Here is an 8,217-nt window from a genome sequence, read left to right as displayed (position 1 = left end):
GTTTTTGATTGTCATTCACTTGGGAGTGGCCAGAAACGATTCTTCTCCACATGGTTCAAGCAGCTCACGACTTCCGGTTTTAGACCAAGTATCCCCTGGGTAGCCAACAGACATCCGTTTGAAGGTGAGCTAAAGTGAGAAGGCGAAGCCCGCTTATGCGGTTGTGCATAGGGCTTGGGACCCACCACATAAAAACGAAGTATCAATGAAAAATCTACGAAAGCCTCGGATGAGACACCCCCTTTTGATGACGACCCCTGCAAACGTTTAAAGGATAATGATATAAGGGCATGCACCTGGAATGTCCGGACCCTTAATTGGGAAGGTGCCTCTGCCAAGCTGGTTGATGTCCTCATACGACTCAAGGCTGACATCACCGCCATCCAAGAAGTGCGATGGACGGGACAAGGACGGAAGAAGGTGGGTCCTTGTGACATCTACTACAGCGGCCATATAAAGGAGCGCAAATTTGGTGTTGGATTTGTGGTGGGAGAGAGACTCCGTCGCAGAGTCCTGGCATTCACCCCGGTGGATGAACGTCTAGCCACAATCCGCATCAAAGCGAGGTTCTTCAACATATCGCTGATTTGCGCCCACGCCCCAACGGAAGAGAATGACGATGTGACCAAAGATGCTTTCTATGAGCGCCTAGAACGCACCTATGAGCGCTGCCCCCGCCACGATGTAAAAGTCGTGCTTGGCGATTTTAACGCCAGGGTGGGTAAAGAAGGTGTCTTTGGCACAACAGTCGGAAAATTCAGCCTCCATGACGAAACATCGCCAAACGGCCTGAGGCTGATCGACTTCGCTGGGGTCCGAAATATGGTCGTCTGTAGTACCAGATTCCAACATAAGGAAATACATCAGCTACTTGGCTGTCTCCTGATCGAAACACGCGGAACCAAATCGATCACGTTGTGATAGACGGAAGACATGTCTCCTGTGTTTTAGAGGTGCGTACGCTCCGAGGACCAAATATAGACTCGGACCATTATCTGGTTGCAGCGAAGATACGCACCCGCCTCTGTGCAGCAAAGAATGCCCGTCAACAAACACAAGGAAGGTTCGACGTCGAAAAGCTGCAATCGCAACAGACAGCCACGAAATACTCTACTCGACTTGCACTCCTGCTCTCTGAGAGCACTCATCAGCATCTCGGTATAAGGGAACTGTGGAACGGCATCTCAAACTCACTGCGTACCGCTGCAGCCGAAACAATTGGTTTTCGGCAACGACAAAAAGCTGGTACTATGAGGAGTGCCGTCTCGCAGCGGAGAGAAAACAGAATGCCTACCGCGCAACGTTGCAAACGACCACAACACGAGCGGGATGGGATAGATACCGAGAGCTGAAGAGGGAAGCGAGACGCATCTGCAGACAAAAAAAGAAAGATGCCGAAATGCGTGAGTACGAAGAGCTTGAGAAGCTGGCAGACAGAGGGAATGCTCGAAAATTTTATGAAAAAATGAAGCGACTTAACAAAGGTTTCAAGACCGGAGCATCCTCATGTAGAGACCAAGGTGGTAATCTGTTAACCGATGTCCAGGGCATAATGGGATTATGGAGGGAACACTTCTCCGACCTGCTGAATGGCAGTGAGAGTACAACACCAGGAGATGGCGAACCCGATCCCCCAATCGATGACGATAGAACAGATGTTCCATTACCCGACCATGAAGAAATTCGAATAGCAATTACCCGCTTGAAGATCAACAAAGCAGCGGGGGCCGATAGATTACCGGCAGAACTATTCAAATACGGCGGCGAAGAACTTATAAGGTGCATGCATCAGCTTCTTTGCAGAATATGGTCGGAAGAAAGCATGCCTGACGATTGGAATCTCAGTGTGCTCTGCCCAGTCCATAAAAAGGGAGGTCCCACAATCTGCGCGAATTACCGTGGGATTAGCCTCCTAAATATCGCCTATAAGGTTCTATCGAGCGTACTGTGTGAAAGACTAAAGCCCATCGTCAACAAACTGATTGGACCTTATCAGTGTGGCTTTAGACCTGGAAAATCGACAACTGACCAGATATTCACCATGCGCCAAATTTTGGAGAAGACCCGTGAAAAGAGGATCGACACACACCATATTTTTGTCGATTTTAAAGCTGCTTTCGACAGCACGAAAAGGAGCTGCCTCTACGCCGCGATGACTGAATTTGGTATCCCCGCAAAACTAATACGGCTGTGTAAGTTGACGTTGAGCAACACCAAAAGCTCCGTCATGATTGGGAAGGACCTCTCCGAGCCGTTCGATACCAAACGAGGTTTCAGACAAGGCGACTCCCTATCGTGCGACTTCTTTAACCTGATGCTGGAAAAAATTATAAGAGCTGCAGAGCTAAACCGAAAAGGTACAATCTTCTACAAGAGTGTACAGCTCCTGGCGTACGCCGATGATATTGATATCATCGGAAGCAACTACCGCGCCGTTTGTTCTGCTTTTTCCCGCATGGATAAGGAGGCGAAGCGAATGGGTCTGGAGGTGAATGAGGACAAGACGAAATATCTCCTGTCATCAAGCAAACAGTCGGCGCATTCGCGTCTTGGCTCGCACGTCACTGTTGACAGTCACAACTTCGAGGTCGTAGATAATTTCGTATACCTGGGAACCAGCATCAACAACACGAACAATGTCAACCTCGAAATCCAGCGCAGAATAACTCTTGCCAACAGGTGCTACATTGGACTGAGTAGGCAATTGAACAGTAAAGTCCTCTCTCGACGAACCAAAATCAAGCTCTACAAGTCGCTTATCATTCCCGTCCTGCTTTACGGTGCAGAAGCTTGGACGATGTCAACATCAGATGAGACGACACTAGGAGTTTTCGAGAGGAAAATTTTGCGCAAGATTTATGGTCCTCGGAACATTGGCAACGGCGAATACCGCAGACGATTGAACGATGAGCTGTACGAGTTATACGACGACATTGACATAGTTCAGCGAATAAAAAGACAGCGGCTACGCTGGCTAGGTCATGTTGTCCGAATGGACGCAAACACTCCAGCCCTGAAAGTGTTCGATGCAGTACCCGCCGGAGGAAGCCGAGGAAGGGGAAGGCCTCCACTCCGTTGGAGGGACCAGGTGGAGAGCGACCTGGTTAAACTTGGGATCTCCAACTGGCGCCGAACTGCGAAGGAGAGAGAGAGGTGGCGCACTATCGTCGATTCGGCTATAACCGGCTAAACGGTTGCAACGCCAATCACATACATACATATTGGCTGTACAAGCCTATTTTTATATTTATTTAAAATTTATAATTCTCTGGAGGGTCCCCCCGAAGGTGGTGAATCGCAGCTTTTTTATTTTTGTTTATCGGTTGTACAAACCGTTTTTTATTGCCAAAAGTTTATTTTAATTATTTTAATGTTTATAATTCTCTGGAGGGTCCCCCCGAAGGTGGTGAATCGCAGCTTGATTTTTATTTTTTTATTGGCTGTACAAGCCCGTTGTTATGTATTTGTTATAATGTTAGTTAGGGTTAGTAAATATACAATTAAAATTTGAAATGTAGATAAATGTTGAATTATTATTATTTTCTTAAAAATATTGATTTATATGCTTTCTTTCTTTTTGTTAAATCTTACGTATGTACGTATTTCTTTATTGTATTTTTCTAATTATAATTTTTGTTTAATTTTTAAAATGTTTTTATTTTTTAAATTCTTAAAAATCTATGTGTTTTTCTTTCTCTCTTTTTATTAATGTAAAAATTCCTTTCTTTTCTATAAAATTTTAAGCTTATTTGCTTTCTTCCTTTTTAATTTCTTTATTATATTTTGATGTTTCTTTTTTTTCTTTCGTAAAACTTTTAATTTTAAAATTTTCATACTTCCTTTTAATTTCTTTATTTTCTTTCTTTTAGTTTCCTTTATTTTCTTTCACAAATTTTTTTAACTTTTAACTTTTATAATTTCTTCAAATTTTTAATTTCTTTATTTTCTTATTTCTTTTAGTTTCCTTTATTTTCTTTCACAAAATTTTTAACTTTTAACTTTTATAATTTCTTTAATTTTTTAATTTCTTTCCATTCTTATTTCTTTTAGTTTCCTTTATTTTCTTTCACAAAATTTTTAACTTTTAACTTTTAATATTTTCTTAGCTTCTAATTCTTACTTGTTAGCCTCTTGGCGACTAGGGTATCCTCTCTTTTGGTTAATACCTACTAAAGTTCCCACGGTGCGCACGTTTGGAGGGTGCGTCTTCTTCCTACAGGATCCTGACGAATGTTGGTTGTTGGACCAACTCGTCCAGTCAAGTGTTCCTATCCTTCAGCCGTCTTTCCACGGGTGATTTGATAGTTGCGTTTTCAGCCGTCTTTTTCACGGGTGACTTGATATGTTGCACTTTCAGCCGTCTTTTCCACGGGTGATTTGGTATGTTGCGTTTCGGCCGTTTTCTTCCTTCACGGGCGATTCTTTCACTCAACACATTTGCTTAAATTTTTTTTTTATTACACTTGAGCTAAACTTCAGCTGGTCCCTGCTCGGGCGCCAGTTAAGTTTTTCAATTAAACTTTATTTTTTTTTTTTAATAGCGGACTTGCGTCCGCTGTTTATTTTATTAATTAAATTGAAATCTAAAGACTAAGAACGTCTACTAAAAACTCCATCTAAAAGCTGTTGTCCATTAAAGACTGTCTACTAAAGAACTAAATACAAAATACTTCTTAAGCTTAAATTAAACCTTTGTTATTTGCTGGTCACATTGACGTTTGTCCCCAATTGCCAATATGCTGATGCGGAGTCAGCATTTGGGCGGATGCGTGTGCGGAGTCAACAACTGATGCAGCGTCAGCAGTTCATCGATTGCGGGTAAAGTTATTGACCGATGTTGGTGAATTTCGTAATCAATTGTGTTAACTTATATATATATTTGGCGTAGGAACCGCTTTAAGCGATTATAGCCGAATCTATCCGAATCTATCTGAGCGTAGCCGCTGTCTTTTTATTCGCTGAACTATGTCAATGTCGTCATATAAATCGTACAGCTCATCGTTCCATCGTCTGCGGTATTCGTCGTTGCCAATGTTCTGAGGACCATAAATCTTGCTCAGAACATTTCTCTCGAAAACCCTAAGAGTGGTCTCATCGGATGTTGTCATCGACCACGCTTCGGCGCTATACATCAGGACGGGAATAATGAGCGACTTGGAGAGTTTGATTTTTGTTCGTCGACAGGGGACTTTACTTTTCAATTGCCTACTCAGTCCAAAGTAACACCTGTTGGCAAGAGTGATTCTGCGTTGGATTTTAAAGCTTACACTGTTGGTTTTGTTTACGCTGGTTCCCAAGTAGACGAAACTATCCACTACTTCAAAGGTATGACTGTCAACAGTGACGTGGGAGCCAAGACACGAGTGCGCTGACTGTGTGCTTGATGACAGGAGATATTTCGTCTTGTCCTCGTTCACCACCAGACCCATACGCTTCGCTTCCTTATCCAGTCTGGAAAAAGCAGAACTAACGGCGCGGGTGTTGTTTCTAATGATGTCGATATCATCGGCGTACGCCAGTAACTGTACACTCTTATAGAAGATTGTACCTTCCCTATTTAGCTCTGCAGCTCGTATTATTTTTTCCAGCAATAGATTGAAGAAGTCGCACGATAGTGAGTCACCCTGTTTGAAGCCTCGTTTGGTATCGAACGGCTCGGGGAGGTCCTTCCCGATCCTGACGGTGCTTCAGACATCGCGGCATAAAGGCAGCTCCTTTTCGTTCTATCGAAGGCAGCTTTAAAATCGATGAAAATGTGGTGAGTATCGATTTTTCTCTCTCGGGTCCTTTCCAAGACTTGGCGCATGGCGAATATCTGGTCCATTGTCGATTTTTCAGGTCTAAAGCCACACTAATAAGGTCCAATCAGTTCGATATTGAGAAGCCTTATACCACGGTAATTGGCGCAGATTGTAGGGTCTCCCTTTTTATGGATTATGCAGAGCACACTGAGATTCCATTCGTAAGGCATGCTTTCTTCCGACCATATTCTACATAGAAGCTGATGCATGCATCTTATCAGTTCTTCGCCGCTGTATTTGAATAGCGCGACCGGTAGTACATCGGCCCCCGCCGCTGTTCTTCAGGCGTGTAATTGCTTTTCGAATGTCTTCATGGTCGGGTAATGGAATATCTATTCCATAGTCATCGATTGGGGAATCGGGCTCGCCATCTCCTGGTGTTGTACTTTTCACTGCCATTCAGCAGGTCGGAGAATTGTTCCCTCCATAATCCCAGTATGCTCTGCACATCCGTTACCAGATTACCTCCTCGGTCCCTACATGATAATGCTCCGGTCTTGAAACCTTCTGTAAATCGCCTGATCTTTTCATAAAATTCTCGAGCATTACCCATGTTGACCAGCTTTTCAAGCTTTTCATACTCACGCATTTCGGCCTCTTTCTTTTTACGTCTGCAAATGCGTCTCGTTCTCGATATCTTCAGTTCTCGATATCTATCCCACCCCGAACGTGTTGTGGTCGTTCGCAACGTTGCGAGGTAGGCAGTCTTTTTTCTCTCCACTGCGGAACGACAACTCTCATCGTACCTCTCGTTGCCGGAGACTAATTGCTTCGGCTGCACCGGTATGCAATGAGTTTGAGATGCCGTTCCACAGCTCCCTTATATCGAGAAGCTGATGAGCGCTCTCGGAGGGCAGGAGTGCAAGTCGAGTAGAAAATCGTTCGGCTGTCGGTTGTGATTGCAATTTTTCGACGTCGAACCTTCCTCGTGTTTGTTGATGGGCATTCTTTAATGCACAGAGGCAAGTGCGTATCTTAGCTGCTACTAGAAAATGGTCCGAGTCTATATTTGGTCCTCGGAGCTTTCGTACGTCTAAAACACAGGAGACAAGTCCTCCGTCTATCACAACGTGATCGATTTGATTGCGCGTGTTTCGTTCAGGGGACAGCCAATTGTAGCCCTTAAAAAAGAAGAATACTACAAATTCGAAACACATAAAATTTTACTCTTAAAATTGGGGACTGAAAGATCTCTATTTAAAAATTTCCTTATAAAATAAATTCTAATTCTAATAAAAAGAGCAATTACTACCTTTGGGTCACAGTCTTCACAACATGTGACATGAAGATGAATTCATCCAAAGGATTTTTATCTCCTAAATAAGGCAAGAGCAGGAGTCTTGTGTGCATTTTGAAAAATTTCAATGGAGATTTTCAAAAAAATTTCAAATAACAATGGAGTCCTGACAAGAAAGGTCGCTCAAAAGGGAATAATTGCACACATTAAGAACATTGCTATGTTCTGAAATTACTGTAGCTTCTGGTTTTAAATGCAGCTCACAGTTTCCTTTGGTTACGATGTTTACGTAACGTAGACCCCACGATTACTAAATAAGCTAGAGAACATGAAAGGTGTTACTCTTATTTGTTGTGTTGTTTCCTAACTCATCTACGACCCGGATTATTTTTAAACCCCGTTCTGCCTCATTTAAAAACTGTTTTTGCTTTTGGGAAGCTTCAAAAACTTTTTTAGTGGGTACAATAGCCTCAACAAAACTGCTTTTAAAAATGACGAATAACTTATTAAAACAAGAAACGAATTCCGCGGTATTAATAAAGCTCACACTATTTGAGCTTAATGCTCAAGAGCTGTAAAGGGATAACATACCAGAAGCGACCGTATTACTCAACACTTGAGACGCGAATTTAACCTTCATTTTTTGGAAGGTATTGGGATAAATATGAGCATCGGTTAATTTATGCGAGAGTTAACAAACTGTTGTTTGTCGTGAGTAAAAAAGATTATATTTATTTGGGCAGTACACTTATTTTCGTGTTGCCTTTGTTATTCATAATTTCTTACTGACCACATTTTATAATCTTAGTGCTATTTATACTAATGGAATGCGGCTGCCGTTATCTTGCTAGTACAAATATAGTTTTGTTATGCTTATCAGTTTTTCGTTATGGAATTCTGTCTGTTGTGTTTATAATGCAGGAATTTTTATTGTTTGTTTAGGTTAAGTGTGAAATTTACTTAGGCTATCTTCAGCGTCGCTAACTCCCCTCCTTCTTAAAAACGGAGCGTCCTCGCTATGCTGCTACAAATTGTTGATGATTGTAATATGTCATGTTATCGATGTTCGTGGATTCATTGAAGTGTATCAATTTAGGGCCTGATATATACATGTTGTTCCAAGTATGCTGGTAATCTGTCAAAATGTAACCATTCTCTAGGATGCGAATTGGAGCATTA

This window comes from Zeugodacus cucurbitae, chromosome 2 (genome assembly GCF_028554725.1).
Source record: "Zeugodacus cucurbitae isolate PBARC_wt_2022May chromosome 2, idZeuCucr1.2, whole genome shotgun sequence".
NCBI classification, from domain to species: domain Eukaryota; kingdom Metazoa; phylum Arthropoda; class Insecta; order Diptera; family Tephritidae; genus Zeugodacus; species Zeugodacus cucurbitae.
Note: the sequence above shows the minus strand (reverse complement) of the source record.